The 16,839-nt window shown below is 46.8% G+C and overlaps 1 protein-coding gene across 1 annotated transcript in view; it reads right to left on the bottom strand.

Moving 5' to 3' along the window:
• The window catches only part of RAB7A (RAB7A, member RAS oncogene family), an 89,505-nt gene extending 75,210 nt beyond the window's left edge, over positions 1-14,295 (bottom strand). The window contains exon 1 of the mRNA XM_027098477.1: positions 14,227-14,295. The gene's annotated coding sequence lies outside the window, so the exon portion shown is untranslated. The remainder of the gene's footprint in view (positions 1-14,226) is intronic.
• Positions 14,296-16,839: the final 2,544 nt, after the last annotated feature.

The following is a 16,839-nucleotide window of genomic DNA, read 5'->3' as shown; positions in this document are numbered from 1 at the left end:
CATTTGTTGTTTGTAGATTTTCTGATGATGCCCATTCTAACTGGTGTGAGGTGATACACCTCATTGTAGTTTTGATTTGCATTTCTCTAATAATTAGTGATGTTGAGCAGCTTTTCTTGTGCTTCTTGGCCATCTGTATGTCTTCTTTGGAGAAATGTCTGTTTAGGTCTTCCGCCCATTTTTGGATTGGGTTGTTTGTTTTTTTAATATTGAGCTGTGTGAGCTGTTTATATATTTTGGAGATTAATCCTTTGTCCGTTGATTCGTTTGCAAATATTTTCTCCCATTCTGAGGGTTGTCTTGTTTGTAGTTTCCTTTGCTGTGCAAAAGCTTTTAAGTTTCATTAGGTCTCATTTTTGTTTTTATTTCCATTAATCTAGGAGGTGGATCAAAAAAGATCTTGCTGTCATTTATGTCATAGAGTGTTTTTCCTATGTTTTCCTCTAAGAGTTTTATGGTGTCCAGTCTTACATTTAGGTCTCTAAGCACTATGAGTTTATTTTTGTATATGGTGTTAGGGAGTGTTTTAATTTCATTCTTTTACATGTAGCTGTCCAGTTTTCCCAGCACCACTTATTGAAGAGACTGTCTTTTCTCAATTGTGTACCCTTGCCTCCTTTGTCATAGATTAGTTGACCATAGGTGCGTGGGTTTATCTCTGAGCTTTCTATCCTGTTCCACTGATCTATATTTCTGTTTTTGAGGCAGGACCATATTGTCTTGATTACTGTAGCTTTGTAGTATAGTCTGAAGTCAGGGAGTCTGACTCTTCCAGCTCCGTTTTTTTCCCTCAAGACTGCTTTGGCTATTCGGGGTCTTTTGTGTCTCCATACAAATTTTAAGATTTTTTCTTCTAGTTCTGTAAAAAATGCCATTGGTAATTTGGAAGGCATTGCACTGAATCTGTAGTGTTCACCCTTATTCTTGAATAAGTGCTCTCCAGCTTGTTTCAAGAGCTTGGCTAGTTTCCACACTTCTCAGAAAGTTGATTCTGACAATTTTTGCCAACCTTCTGGTTGACTTTATGGAGGAAGCAATTTTTGTAATCCTCACACTGCCATTTTCACTCACAGCTGCTTGTGTTGAAACTTGAAACTAAACCTTGACGTTTTTCAAGTATGACTAATTATTCCAAAGTGTGATCTTCTCATGACTGGTTAGTGTTCCATTCCATGAATATGTTATTGTGTATTTAACAGCCATCTCCTGACTGGTAGACATTAGGTGGTGGACGGCTCCAGGGACATGCAGGAACCAGCTTGTGCTGACTCTGAAGAGCCACGTGTGTACATCTCTTCCCAATTCCCTCCTTCAGTAAAGTTCCATTGGTAGCTTGAAATCAGCCATGGTGGAAACGCTTACACCACAGAAACTGGCAAAATTACAAAGTATTTTCCCCCACCCACAAATGACAGGCAGCTTTTAAGCATTTAACTGCACATCACTGGGTGCAGGTATCATAACACAGAGCCATAATAGGACCATATGTTTTTTTTGTTTTGGCTGCGTGGCGTGTGGGATCTTAGTTCCCTGATCAGGGACTGAACTTGTGCCCTGCAGTGGAAGTGCAGAGTCTTAACCACTGGACCACTAAGGAAGCCTAGGACCATGTTTTATTAATTTGTGTATCCTTAAGACTCAGCAGGAGGCCTAGCACACAGTAGGTGATCAGGACTTTTTTGTTCTTTTTGTGTACACACTTCCTGACACAGGTGGATTCCCAGTTTGAACCTTATTTTATAATCTTCTTTGATTTAGCATAACTTCAAAGCATATTATACTTGACACATAATTGTCATTATTTTAATGCCTGCAATTTTCCTTTGACTAAATGAATATTTCTTTAATCCCTCCCATGTCGATTTATTATTACTTCATTTCCAGTATTTCACAGTGATGAACATCTCCATGAAATGAGCTTTCTATATTTTGCTGAAACTCCTTTAAAGCTGGGAACAGGCTACGTTGCCAAAAGAACACCTGAGACAGAGTAAAAAACACATATGACCTCCTAGATCATTAATTGTTTTACACAGTAAATGTCTTTTCTGGGCCCAACTCCCTATTGCAGGGACTCAGGAAGAACACACCTGCACCACACATTCACAAACAGGTACTACATTTAGGATTTTAATGCTGTGTACACTGTGTACAGATTAAGTCATATCTGCAAGACAGCGGTGCTCATCATATAACTGCATAGTTGCAAACCAGGAATAATCAGGATGTACTTTCAGCTGCTCGAATAGAACCAGAACACTTGTGTACTTGACAGGTTTCTTTCTCATCTATTAATAGCCCAGCTTTGCAGTATCAAGGAGCCAGGCTTCAAATATACATACTGTTGCTCAACTGTCCCTGGGGTGCCCAGGTCTGCATGGCCCAATGTGGCTGACTGCCTATTGGAAAAGGCCTCTTCCCTTTCAGGGGACCTGAAGTGCACAGAGCACTTGGTCCCACACCCCATAGCCCAGGCTTAATCATATGGCTCACATAGCTGCAAGGGAATCTGGGAAATGTAGCATTTGATCTGGCTGACCATATATCCAGCTAAAAATTGAGGGTCATGATAACATGAAAAGTAGAGAACTGATTTGGGGCAAAATTAGCATTCTCTCCTACAGTTTCCAATACCTTTTAAAAATGAATTAATACTTTTTATGTTCTACAGATTTATCTATTTAATTTTTTTCTGTACTTTTTTTTTTTTTTTTTTGCAGTACGCGGGCCTCCCACTGTTGTGGCCTCTCCCGTTGCGGAGCACAGGCTCCGGACGCGCAGGCTCAGCGGCCGTGGCTCACGGGCCCAGCCACTCCGTGGCATGTGGGATCTTCCTGGACCAGGGCACGAACCCGTGTCCCCTGCATCAGCAGGCGGACTCTCAACCACTGCGCCACCTGGGAAGCCCTTTTCTGTACTTATTTTAAAAATGCCCCAGTTATACTGCATCATCATTTTTATGTTAAAAGCATTAGGTTGGTAAACTGAAACCTTTACACTGTACCAGAAAACGTACTACCCTGTTTCAGTCTTCTTCTTTTTATATGCCAGGAGCTAAAAGGAATTGGCCCAGACCTTGCTCAGCTGTTTTAACAAAGACAGGTGAGACCTAGTCTCTGCCTACCAGGTCTGGTGTGGGAGACAAACATGTAAATAAATCATTACAGAAGGAAAACACAAAATGCTATAGAAGCCGAGAACCAAACTTCTCCCAGGAGGAAAGAGAAAGCTTCTAAGAAGAGGAAATCCAAATTCATCCAGAAAAAAACAAGAAAGAGCCTTCCTGACAATGGGAAAATCTTGAGCAAAGGCACTGAACGTTGGAGGCACCCCAGCAACTCAACTGAACACAGGGTGGATGGTGGCTAGAGGTGATGCTGGGCCCAGGTCTTGGAGGGGAAGGCGCATCACTTGTCCAACTGTGGTGGTATGTGAACTGGCTCTCATCATCTATTTCAACTTCCTCGCGTGCCTTCACAGGCTGAGGCCAGAAACCTGAAAACTACATTTCCCCGTCTTCCTTGCAGCTAGAATTCTGGATGAGTTAGCTCCACCAGTTAAGTGCACTGACGCAGCTAGGAGTGAGGTCATGGCTATCTTTTCACTTCTCTGGTTGCTACTGCTGGCTAGCACAGCCAGGGAAACACTGTGTTTAAGCAGCAATTCAGCTTTTTAAAAAAAATAAATTTATTTTATTCATTTTATTTTTAGCTGTGTTGGGTCTTTGTTGCTGCACGTGGGCTTCCTCTAGTTGTGGTGAGCGGGGGCTACTCTTTGTTGCAGTGCGTGGGCTTCTCATTGCAGTGGCTTCTCATGTTGCAGAGCATGGGCTCTAGGCACGCAGGCTTCAGTAGTTGTGGCACACAGGCTCAGTAGTTGTGGCTGGCAGGCTCTAGAGCACAGGCTCAGTAGTTGTGGCGCATGGGCTTCGTTGCTCTGTGGCATGTGGGATCTTCCCAGACCAGGGCTCGAACCTGTGTCCCCTGCACTGGCAGGTGGGTTCTTAGCCACTGCACCACCAGGGAAGCCCAGCAATTCAGCTTTGTGTGAACTAAGAGACTGAGAGAGTTGCAGCCATGGCAGAGGCTCCCTTATATCTGGAACATAGCTCCAGTGACGCCCCCTTTTCCTGATTGTGGGAGAGGCTGCAGCTCCCCTGGTAGGCCAGTTCTGCTGTGTTGTTCTGGCTGCATTCTTGAAGGCCCACTCAGAGACATTCCTTGAGGCCCTCCAATGACTTTGTAAGCATCTAACGCCCTGGATTAAATCCCTTTCTGATTAAAATTGGTAGAATGGCTTGTTTCCTCTAACTGAACTCTGATCAATGCAGAGGCTTGTCGTTAAAACTGACTATTCGGGCTTCCCTAGTGGCGCAGTGGCTGAAAGTCTGCCTGCCGATGCAGGGGATACGGGTTCGTGCCCCGGTCTGGGAAGATCCCACATGCCGCGGAGCGGCTAGGCCCGTGAGCTGTGTCCGCTGAGCCTGCGCGTCCAGAGCCTGTGCTCTGCAACGGGAGAGGCCACAGCAGTGAGAGGTGAGAGGCCCGTGTACCGCAAAACAAAAACAAAAACAAACAAACAAAAAAACCCTGACTATTCAACCACATTCCACCTAAAATGTGGCTCAAGTCCAGGCTCTGGCTTACATTCTGGAGAGCCTATTGTTGTTATGCCCAAAAAGCAGCAATGGACACCACCACCACCACCAAAAAGCTCCCCTGCCCTGGCCTGCCTCAGTGGAGAACAGACCACTTCTGAGAGCAGCTGAGGGCAAGCACAGACACAGCCTTCGCTGCAGGGATCCTGCTTCTGACAGATCTGTCCTCCTTCCACACCCAAAGGTAAGCGCTGTACAACCCTAGCCACTGCTCAGGCCAATTGAGTGTCTGCAACAACACAGGGAAGGAGTTAAAATACCTATGGTCACAGAGATTTGGGTTCTCCTTCACTTCCCTACAAACAAAGCCATGAAGTTAAATGGGAGACTCTGGGGAGAGGGTGGGGGAGGGGGACTGCTGGTGGTTCGTTAGCAGAGAGCAGGGCCATCGCTCTGCATCCGTTACCCGACTGTGGTACACACAGGAACGTTTTAAATTTTAATCATTGTCTACTTATTTTAAGGTAGAGTAGGAAAATATAACATGTGAAACAAACCCAATTTCATGAGCAGTATCTCTTCAGGACATGTTTAAAAGGCAAACCAATTGGGGGGATAATTAGGTAAGTAATAGTAAAACTGGCATGAAGATATGGCCAAAATCATGCAGGTGGCATGCCAATTCTAAGATCTGGAAACCCCACTGCAAGATGACATTTGGTCCCTGTGACAACAGTAGGAGTTGCTTAATTTCTGCCTCCACTTTAGCATGGAGAGTGAGGATCAGAACACTGAAATGACCTGTCAGTGTCACATGGCTACTAGTGGTCAGTAACAAAGTTGGGATTCATTCCTGGCTGGTATGGTCTTCACCCCACTCCCACCCCCACCTTATACGGACTCCGAAAGCCACCAGTAAGCATAACTTTGGAGAAGTGAAGAACTCTTCCAGTCCACTTCCTCCTGGCGGCTGTGGTCATCCACCACGTTCCCAGCTCCCCTCTGATGGGGCTGGTGTGCTGCAGGGAGAGCTCAGGAGGTGTGGCCTGGACATCCGAGCAGGCTGCCTCCTCCACGGTGCAGGCTGGAAGGAAGCAGCCGCCTTCAGGTTCAGGGCAGAGGGGAGGGGGGGCCCTCGCTGGGGCTCTCATGCTTCTTCTTGGCCTCCTCTCTGGGCTGCAGTCGATATCCCAGGAAAACAAACGAGAAAGTACAGCTGGCATGGTGTGGGGGGTTGGGATGCTGCCTGGGCACAGGCTGAGAGTCCCTTCTCGAAAGCCGATGACTCGTGTGGCCCAGGTCTCAGGGTCAGAGCTGTTCTAGCCAGCCCTCCCGAGGGGCCAGTGGCCGTCGGTGTGCCTCCTGTGCCCGAGGCTCCAACGCTGTCCCAGGGCGCCAGCTGAGGGCCTCAGAAGCCAACCAGCAAGGAAGGCGAAGGTCTTCTGGGCACGGCTGCAGCTCACTGCTCTTCTGTAACCCAAACAACTTCCATTTCATCTGTTTTACATTCTAAAAACAGTTTGAGGGGGAATTCTCTGGTGGTCCAGTGGTTAGGACTCTGTGCTTCCACTGCAGGGGGCCCAGCTTCGATCCCTAGTGGGGGAACTAAGATCCCGCAAGCCGCATGCTGTGGCCTAAAAACAAAAGACAACAGTTTGAGAACCACTGCCTTAGCATCTCCTAGGCCTCAGGTTTGAAGAACTGTGCACAGGGCCCGCACTGCCTCTGAAGATATCCAGGGCAGAAATGGATGGGATAGAGGAGTGATGGCAAGTGATGACTGAGGGGCCTGGGGAACCAGATGAGCAGGAAGGACAGCGGGTTCCAGACGCTGGCCTTTACCAAACCCTCTTCTAAAGTGCTTCCTTGTCATTTCTGCCCAGCTTAAAAATACACGTTGGGAGAATGCCTGGATAGCTCATTCGGTAGAGCATCAGACTTTTTTTTTTATTGGCCAGCCGTGTGGCTTGTGCGATCTTAGTTCCCCCACCAGGGACTTAATCTGGGGCCATGGCGGTGAAAGCACCGAGTCCTAACCACTGGACCACCAGGGAACTCCCCTAGAGCATCAGACTTTTTTGTTTTGAATATTTATTTATTTATTTGGATGCGCTGGGTCTTAGTTGCAGCACGTGGGATCTTTGTTGCTACGTGTGGGATCTTCTTTTTTAGTTGTGGCATGCGAACTCTTAGTTTCAGTATGTGGGATCTAGTTCCCTGAAAGGGGATTGAACCCGGGCCCCCTGCATCGGGAGCATGAAGTCTTAGCCACTGGACCACCAGGGAAGTCTCCTAGAGCATCAGACTTTTAATCTGAGGGCCCAGTGTTCAAGTCCCTGTCCAGGTGCAAAAAAATAAAATAAATAAAATTTTAAAAATAAATAACCAATTAAAAAAATAAAATTTATAAACAACCTAAATGCCCAATGACAGATGAATGAATAAAGATGTGGTTGGGACTTCCCTGGCAGTCCAGTGGTTAAGACTCTGCACTTCCACTGCAGGGGGCACGGGTTCAATCCCTGGTGGGGGAACTAAGATCTCACATGCCACGCAGCACAGCCAAATAAATAAATAAATGACGTGGTACATACAGACAATGGAATACTACTCAGCTGAGAACAGAATAATGCCATTTGTAGCAACATGGATGCAACTAGAGATTATCATACTAGGTGAAGTAAGTCAGAAAGAGAAAGACTGGTGGACTGCCACTGTAACCAAATGATCTCACTTAACATTGGCAACATGGGCATAAAGCAACACCATGGACCTCTTGACAAGATGAACGGAGATGGACCCAACATCACATATAGTATTTCTGTCAAAAATGCAAAGCTTGGATGTAATAAGAAGGAAACATCAGGCAGACCCAAACTGAGGGACAGTCTACAAAATAACTGGCCTCTGCTCTTAAAAAAACCTCAAGGTCGACAGAGACAAAGAAAGGCTAAGAAACTGTTCCAGATCAAGAGACTTAAGGAACATGAAAACAAAATGCAGCGCACTGTCCTGGAATGGATCTTAGACCAGGAAAACACCACCACCACCACCACCATAAAGAGGACATTATTGGCCGCCTGCTGATGCAGGGGACGCGGGTTCGTGCCCCGGTCTGGGAGGATCCCACATGCCGTGGAGCAGCTGGGCCCGTGAGCCATGGCCGCTGAGCCTGCACATCTGGAGCCTGTGCTCCGCAACGGGAGAGGCCCCAACAGTGAGAGGCCCGCGTACCGCAAAAAAAAAAAAAAAAAAAGAGAACATTATTGGGACAATGGAAGAACCTGAATACGGGCTGTAAATTAGATAACAGGATTGTATCAATGCTGAATTTCCAGATTTTGATAGTTGCACTCTGGTTTTGTACCAGAATGCCTCTGAATTTAGGAAATAAACCCTGAAGTTAGAGGTTAAACACAAAGATGTTTTCAATTCACTCTCAAGTGGTTTAGAGAGAGAGAATGATAAAGGCAAAACATTTACCTAAATAATCCATGGTCAAGTCAGACAACAGATTGTGGAGGACAGGTGAAGGTTTCTCCCACACCCTTTGCTGCCACCTCCCAGACACAAGCACGATCCTTCACATATTTCTCTGGGCTCAGATAATCATCTATACACAGATGCATGGTTTGCTGGGGTTTAGTTTCTTTTTAAAAACAGGGTCATAGATTACATGTTACCCTACATTTTGATTTTTAAAATAGTTCTTAAGGTTTTTTTTTTAATCAAAGCAATATATGCATATGGTTAAACATTACTACTACTGAAGGGCTTAAATAAAAGCCAACTGCTCCACCCCTTCCTGACCCCAAGGCTGCCCCTCAGAGCAGTCGCTCTCAACTGCTCCACCCCTTCCGGACCCCAAGGCTGCCCCTCAGAGCAGTCACTCTCAACTGTTTTGCTGGTGCTTACCCCTATAGCTCTAAATAACACGCTTATCCTATTTCTGGGTATATGAATGGCACACTGACTTCCTGCTTTGCGTGAGGATTTAATTCACTTACACCCTCCTCCACTGTTTCCAAGGGTTTTCATTACTATCTGTAGTTCTTCTTTAATTCCCACTCCGGCCGTATCTGAGCTCCAGCTCTGTACCTTTTCCTTCCCTCACCCTGCCACCTGTCTACTTCCGTTAACTATAACTTTACACTGCCAAACTGATAATGTGTTATGTTGTTCTGTAAGCATAATTGTCTTGCTTGCTGAGTTGACAGGTGGACTCTCTCAATAAATACTGCTCATATGATTAGCACGATAGAAATATTATTACCTGCACAACCAAGCAGTGTACCACGGTTACATCTCCTTTCTTGGGCAGCCTTTGATTTTCCTTGCATTCAACTTCTTTTACTTAACAGTATGTCAAAGTTCTTCCAATTTTTTAAATAACCATATGGTAATTTGAGTAGGTAGATTTAAATTTTAAAAATTAAACTAAATTTTTATCGTGGTAAAATATACATAAAAAGGCCATCTTAACCATTTCTAAGTGCACAGGTCAGTGATATTAAGTACATTCTCACTGTCCTGCGACCATTGCCACTATCCGTTGCGTAACTTCTTCATCATCCTGCACTGAAACTGTCCCCATTAAACACAAACTCCTCAATCCCCGCCCCCACCCCCAGCCCCCGGGGCCACTGCTCTACTTCCATCTCTAAGGCTACTCTATAGAGATCTCATAAAAAATGGCGTCACACAATATTTGTCTTTTGTCCTTTTGGCTTACTTCACTTAACGTAATTTCCTCAAAGTTCACCTATGCTGTAGAGTATGTCAGGATTTCCCTGCTTTTTACAGATGAATAATATTCAATTGTATGTATGGAGAGGCAGCGTTTTGTTTTCTAGTCATTGTCCACTGAAGGATATTTGCGGTGTTTCCACCTTTTGGCTACTGTGAGTAATACTGCTGTGTGGGGCTTCCCTGGTGGAGCAGTGGTTAGAATCCTCCTGCCAATGCAGGGGACATGGGTTCGAGCCCTGGTCCGGGAAGATCCCACATGCCGTGGAGCAACTGAGCCCGTGCGCCACAACTACTGAGCCTGCGCTCTAGAGCCCGTGCTCCACTACTATTGAGCCTGTGCTCTAGAGCCCACAAGCCACAACTACTGAGCCTGCACTCTAGAGCTCACGAGCCACAACTACTGAAGCCTGTGCTCCACAACAAGAGAAGCCACCGCAATGAGAAGCCCGCGCACCGCAACGAAGAGTAGCCCCCGCTCGCCACAACTAGAGAAAGCCCACACACAGCAACGAAGACCCAACACAGCCAAAAGTAAATAAATAAATGATAAATAAATTTTAAAGAAAAAAAAAAAGACAGGTCATAAGACTTCAGGGTGGACACTTCAGAGTCCCTCACTGCTGGTCTTGGGTGGGGCACAAACACATCCTGACCATCTCTGAGGAACAGAGCAGGGGTCAGATTTGGACTACAAATAAGGAAGACTGTCACAGTCAGAGCTGTCCAAGAAAGGAACAGGCCCCCTAGTCGGGGAGCACTCTGCTCCTTGAGCAGTGCAAGCAGAGACTGGGTGCTGGAGAAGCGGGGGAGAGGTCCAGAGCAGCGGGAAGTGGAGTCCATGACTGTTAAGGATCTTTCAGGCCTTGAGCTGCTGACATTCTAAGCATCTGATTGGGTCCTGAAGTGTGGTGTTATCAACCTTGGAAAAAGGACCCACCCAACAGTGAGACCAGAGGTCGCAGGGCCCCCATCTTTGCCCTGATGCTATGGTCTTTCACAGAAGCCAGGGGCCATCTGCATGGTACTCAATTGCATGCAAGGTCTCAGACGTTTCTACTGACAAGTATTAGATAACTACTAGACCCCAGAGTTTTATTTAACTACGTACTACTGGTTTTTTCTCCATAGTTATTAAACTGATACACGCACAAAACAACAATAACAGTGACAACAACAAAAAAAACTTGTAAATTCAAGAAAACACCAAGGGAGGGGGAAATATGTAATTCTACCACCCAGAGATAACCACGATTAGCAATTTTAACATAAAAATATCATGTCTTTTTTGCGCACATAAAGTTTTCCTCAAAGTTGTGTTTTACTTTACATGCTATTGTGATGCCTTCGTTTTTTTCAACTTATTTTGATATAAACTTACAAAAAAGTTGCAAGGATAGTAAAAAGAACCCCTGTGAATCCCTGTGTACCCTTCACCCAGATATACTGCTTCCTTTTAATGGCCAGGTGAGCCCTTTATCCACGTGACTCTACTGTCCCCAAAACATCCCCTGAGATGAATACTCCCCTTATCCACACCTCACACATGAATACATTAGGCCTTAGTCAGGGGCTTCGAATATTTCACTTCACAATCCTTTGTTAAAGGTCTTTGATTCCTATCTTTGTGCTCCTATTCCTTAGGGTTTCGAGGCCATCTCTAAATAAGATTATCCACAAAATCCCCCAAACCCACTGGCAGGGCAGAAGGGAATCCACGATCATCACAGTACCTTAAACCTGTGTCCCATCACCAGGCCACGTCATGGCCCATGATGCACAGTGACTAACTACATCTTTTAAATCTTCTAATGGCCTTGTAAACAGCTTAATAGTGCAGTTTTTATGATTCAGAATTACTTCGTCAAGTGCAACTATATAAAACACACTCTACTCTCTATAATCCTATTAGATATTATTTCATGTTAAAATACGTACGCACCCATGTTCATAGCAGCATTATTCACGACAGCCAAAAGGTGGACACAACCCAGGTGTCCACTGACAGATGAAGAAACAAAATGTGGTGTCAGGGTGGAAAAATTTTCTTTCCACCCTTCTAGGTTCTTTGGCTGGTCTAATGGTTAAGCTGACATCAGACAGATTAACAGGAGAAAAACAGATTTAATTTCATATGTATGGGAACCCCATAAAAATGAGACCCAAAGGCAGTCAGGCAATTGAGACTTACCTGCACCCCTGAACTAGGAGAGGGATAGAAGCGGAGGCTGCAGAGGGGAGGAGGGCCATTCACAGCAGCTGAGAAGAGCGGACGTCTGCCCTGCCATGCAGGTTAAGTCTTTAACATAAATAAGTCATCTCTGCTAATTGCTTTCTTTAGGGGCTGGCCCCCTATTGCAATTCTTTTAGGCTGATAAAGAAGAGGTAAAAATTTTTCCTGAAACTGCTGGGTCTTGATAGCCTTTGGCTCAAAATAATTCACATGACAAGGTGGCACATTTGGGGTGGCATATTCTGCTCCCCTTCAGTGCTATACACACACAAGAGAATATTAATCTGCCTTTAAAGGGAAGGAAATCCTGACACACGCTACAGTGGGTGAACCTTGAGGACATTATGCTCAGTGAAATAAGCCACTCACAAAATATACTCTATGACTCCTCTTATATGAGGTCCCTGGAGCAGTCAACTTCACAGAGACAGAAAGTAGAATGGTGGCTGCCAGGGACCCAGGGGAGGTAAAAATGGAGAGGTATTTTTTAATGGGTACAGAGTTCCATCTTTTTGTAAAATGAAAAGACTTCCGGAGATTGCTTACACAACAGTGTGAACATACTTAACGCCACTGAAATGTACACTTAAAAATATTAAGATGCCGAGTTCTACATTATGTGTACATTACCATTATTAAACTAAAAGAAAAATTTTACACATACGCGGTACGTGTTTCATATTAAATGAGCAATGAAATATGAGCAATGAGCCGCAGAAACGGAGGCTGATGCCTCTGAAAGGCCCTGGAAGACGCTCCGAAGAGGTGTCTGTGAGCGGAACAGTGCAGGTGGCTGTGAGCAAGGAGGCATCTCCGCAAACGGCCTGCAGACCATATCCGCATTCTCCCACTGGAGACGGGAAGCCGGGGGCCCTGAAGCCGGCAGACCTGCTGGCCCCCACTTCTCCTTGCAGGCTTCCTGTGTTAACTGTCACCCTGTGGGCACCTGCTCCTTACCCTCCGGAGAAATTCTGCCTCTGAGTGCGGTATTAGTTCCTTAACCCTGAGGTTGAAATACTGCAGAACTAGAGACCACTGCTGAACGCCTGCTGTATGCCCTGCACAAGGTGCTTTACATACATCGTCTCTAATCATTTCCACGGTGACCCTATGAAAGAGGTTTTGTGATTCTCATCTTACTCATGAGAAGATTGAAGTCTGCGAAGGTTAGGTAACTTACTCAACGATGCACAATAAGGAGCTAAATTCTTTGCATTATATGGCCTCTATGATAATAAAAATAAAAGTAAGATCCGTAGGGCAACTAGCATATTTTTAAAGCCCCTATAAGGTCCCAGAGGCAAAAATGTATCAAGCAACTCAGGGTTGCCCCCAAATAGTAAATGCTCTTTCCTGAGCACTTAGCACAGCTTAGGAACTTGGCTAACTCTATCTAGTTCCATCACCAGAGCTATGGCATTATGTGTATACCACAGGCCCGAGTGGTACGTGCAAGGGTGTCCACTTGTGGTCAGTTGCTTCAGGAAGGAGGACGTTGCTCTCACGTTCAAATATGTGATTCCCAAAACCAATACCACTTCTGAAATTGCTACTACTTTATTTTTTAAACATTAAGAAGACATTTCAGGATGATTTTAAGGCAGAACTTGCTTCAGTTTCTAAGTCAATGCTGCCATTGTGTTCCATGGTACTAACCCTAAAAACACAGAAGATATACCAGCAACTGAACCTACTGAAAATATGTGTGCTTGTAGCAAAAAGGCATTTATTCATTCATTCATTCAACAAACCGGTCTTGAGCGCCTTCTGTTTGCCCGGCTCCTCCTCCCCCCCGCAAAAACAAAAGCAAAAAGAACAAAAATCTCGCTTTCAAGACTCAGGTCGTCTCATCGGTTCGAAACCTTTGCAGCAAGTATTGATACTACAGTACTGACCTCTAAAATTTTATCCTCACAAATTCAATCTCATGAATCTATTAACCACCGTGGCTCCAGCTGAAAAAACCTATTTTTTTAAACGTTGCCTCCTCGCTTCATGATGTGATGACCTCATAAAAAGACCTGGTGTACTTAGAACACACACTCAAATATCCCCAAACTTATTTCCCCCGCCCCTGTCCCCGTCCTCCCATCTCTGCTGCCTTCCTCACCGCCCGTTTCGGCCCTTCGGCTGGGACTCTGCCTGTGCGAGCTCGTGGGCATCTCTATCCTCGTGGGTCTTTTTAAAAAACACCCAAAACCCGCCAACAATGCACATCCTCACACGTTTTTCCGCGCTTTGCTTTTTTCACTTAGTGTCTGCTGGGGTTGGGTCCACATTACTGTAGGAACCGTCTTGCGGTTTCTAGCGATAGCAGGTCACTCCTCTGAAAGGACAGACTAACTCATGTCACCTGGTTATTCCTGGTTTCGTGGTCAAGACATGAAGGTCAGCCTTCGTGTCCACGCGAGGCAGCTGAGGGCACCGGCGCCCCTCCCTAAATGGCCGAGAGGGAACCCCTAACGTGGCCGCGGGGCACTGACGGCCCAAAGCCGAGCCCGGGAAGGGCCGGGAGCCCCAAAGGCCGCCCCACCGCGGCAGAGCACGAGCGTCCTGCGCCAGCGGCCGGACCACGGGCCACGCCGCACACTCGCCTCCACTTCCGGCCACGCAGAGTGGGGGCCGCCATCTCTTACTTTCGGCCACCTACCCGACGACAAAGACACCGGGAAACTCCGCGGGAGCCGTCTTTCGCGAGGAGCCTGCTACAATCCCCGCGTGTCCCAGAAACAGGCCAGCCTCTCAGCGTGCCGTACCGCCACACAGGAAGCCGCCATGTTGTACATCTTGTACGGCAAAGCCCTCCATTTCCGGGACCGGCCGCTGACTTGACCCGTGAGGCGCGAGCCAACAAAGGTGGCGTGAGCGCCCTCTGGCGGCGGCGCCGGAGTAGCGCCGCCAGCTTTGACCTGCGGGGAATTCTGCTTCCGGGTCTCCTGGGGGTGGGGCATTGACGGGAGCTCAGAGCTGGGTCGCGGGTGGGGTGGCACCCGAGCGTGCGCAACGGCGATGGCGCGGGGCTGCGGGCTGGGATCGCGTGGGTTGAGGGTCTGCGGGGTCTGTTACCTCGCCCCCTCCTGGGAGGCCCGTGCTGTTATTACCATTTACGGGTGAGAACACGCGCCCTCCTTGCCCACTCTGCTAAACCCCGGTGAAGATGACCTGGAGATCCGTCCCCCCTTTATTTTTGTAAAGTGGGTAACATTACTTAATCGGGGGGTTATTGCGAGGATTGAGTTTTCGGATGACAGTACCTGGTTCTTAACGTCCGTTTCTTCTCCATCGGTCGTAGTGATAACAACCCCGTGCGGATGGCCCCTGGGCTGCCCTGGGTCTGCACAGGTTTCCTGGAGGATCCTCCTGGGCAGGGAGCGTTGAAGTGGTAAAGGACAGTGGGGGCAGCGTGGTGCATGGGGTGGGGACATTAATGACGGGAGCTGAGGAAGCTTCTGCAGAGGGCCTCCCGCGGAGCAGACGAGGCATGAACATACCTGCTTATTTGAACGAGGCCAGCGACAAGTTAGAGTGTGTCCAGGGGGTCCGTGAAGCAGACGGCAGTGGTTATGGAGACGGCCCAGGGAAGCACCATCCCCAGGCCCACCCAGAAGTTGTCCCTTATCTGTGGCTGGTGATGGGTCCCCACGGGCTGGTGTTCTGGTAGACCTGGCTATCAGCTCTCTCAGCCCTCAGGGACCTGACTGGTTGGGCAGTGCCCCGGAGGCAGCCCTGGCTCTGTCCTGGCAGCCTGGCCTCCCTTGTAGGGCTCCTGCTTGTCCTCCTTCATAGACGTCTTTGGGATTCACACTTCCAAGATGCGTAGCACTTATATTCTATGTCATAAGTGCAAATACAGTGATTTGAGGACTTTTTAGATAACTACCTGCTCTACCTGCTTCAATCCACCAATCAGACCACCTCCCATTCCATCAGGGTAGCTTCCTGTTTGGATGCATTCCAGAGCTTCAGGAGACCTCTCTTTAAAGTGCAAAAATAACCTTTGTATCTGGTATCAGTTCCCACATAGGTGATGAGTTAGCACCTTAATGGCAGCACGTGTAGTTAAGGGCAAGTCTGAGAGTTTTCATCCTGATCGTCATCACACTCCTGGGCGACAGCCCAGGACCCAGGGAAGATGCCGTTTCTGTCCTTGGGAAATAGACAAGATTTGTGAAGCCAGGTGCTCAAATGCACAGGTATTATTGCCTTGTCGTGGAAGAAATGAAGGAAGGAAACCTCATCGTATTTTTCTGTTGAACACTGAAATTGTCAAATATCGTCCTTAATGAGTGACATTCATGCTGGACAACACAAACCAAAGCGAACAGGAACATCAGGCCTTTGCACTTGTATCTACATAATGTGTATAATTAATGATTTATGTAGTCTTTTTTTTTTTTTTTTTTTTTGGCTGTGCCCCTCGGCTTGTGGGATCCTAGTTTCCTAACCAGGGATCAAACCTGGGCCCCGCAGTGAAAGCACTGAGTCCTAACCACTGGACCGCCAGGGAATTCCCTATGCAGTTGTCTTTTAAATCAGAATTTAAAAGAAAGAAAGAAAGAAAGAAAAAAAAGCCTACAAACAAAAAGTACTTTATATTGTCTTTTATATTTACCGACATCGTTACCTTGATTGGTACTCTCCCCCCGCCCACCGCCCCCGCCGTTTGGAATTGAGTTACTGTCTAGTGTCATTTCATTTTAGCCTGAAAGATTCCCTTTATTATTTCTTGGAATGCAGGTCTGCTAGCAACAAATTCTCTCAATTTTTGTTTATCTGGGAATCTTCGTTTCTCTTTCATTTTTATTTTATTATTATAGTGTATTACTTTAATTGACTTTTGGATGTTAAACCAAGCTCCTATTCTTGGGAAAGCCCACTTGATCATGGTATATAATTCTTTTTATATGTTGCTGGATTTGGTTTGCTAATATGTTGTTGAGAATATTTGCACATATATTCGTAAAAGACATTGGTCTGTGGGCTTCCCTGGTGGCACAGTGGTTAAGAATCCGCCTACCAATGCAGGGGACACGGGTTCGAGCCCTGGTCTGGGAAGATCCCTGCATGCCGCAAAGCAACTAAGCCCGTGTGCCAGAACTACAGAGCCTGCGCTCTAGAGCCCGTGAGCCACAACTACTGAGCCCGCGTGCCACAACTACTGAAGCCCGCGTGCCTACAGCCCATGCTCAGCAGCAAAAGAAGCCACCGCAATGAGAAGCCCGCGCACCACAACAAACAGTAGCCCCCGCTCGCCGCAACTAGA

The sequence above is a fragment of the Aethalodelphis obliquidens genome, unplaced genomic scaffold (genome assembly GCF_003676395.1).
Source record: "Aethalodelphis obliquidens isolate GAN/ISIS:26980383/991018 unplaced genomic scaffold, ASM367639v1 scaffold123, whole genome shotgun sequence".
NCBI classification, from domain to species: domain Eukaryota; kingdom Metazoa; phylum Chordata; class Mammalia; order Artiodactyla; family Delphinidae; genus Aethalodelphis; species Aethalodelphis obliquidens.
The sequence above is the reverse complement of the archived record's forward strand: the minus strand, read 5'-3'. Positions and strand labels throughout refer to the sequence as shown.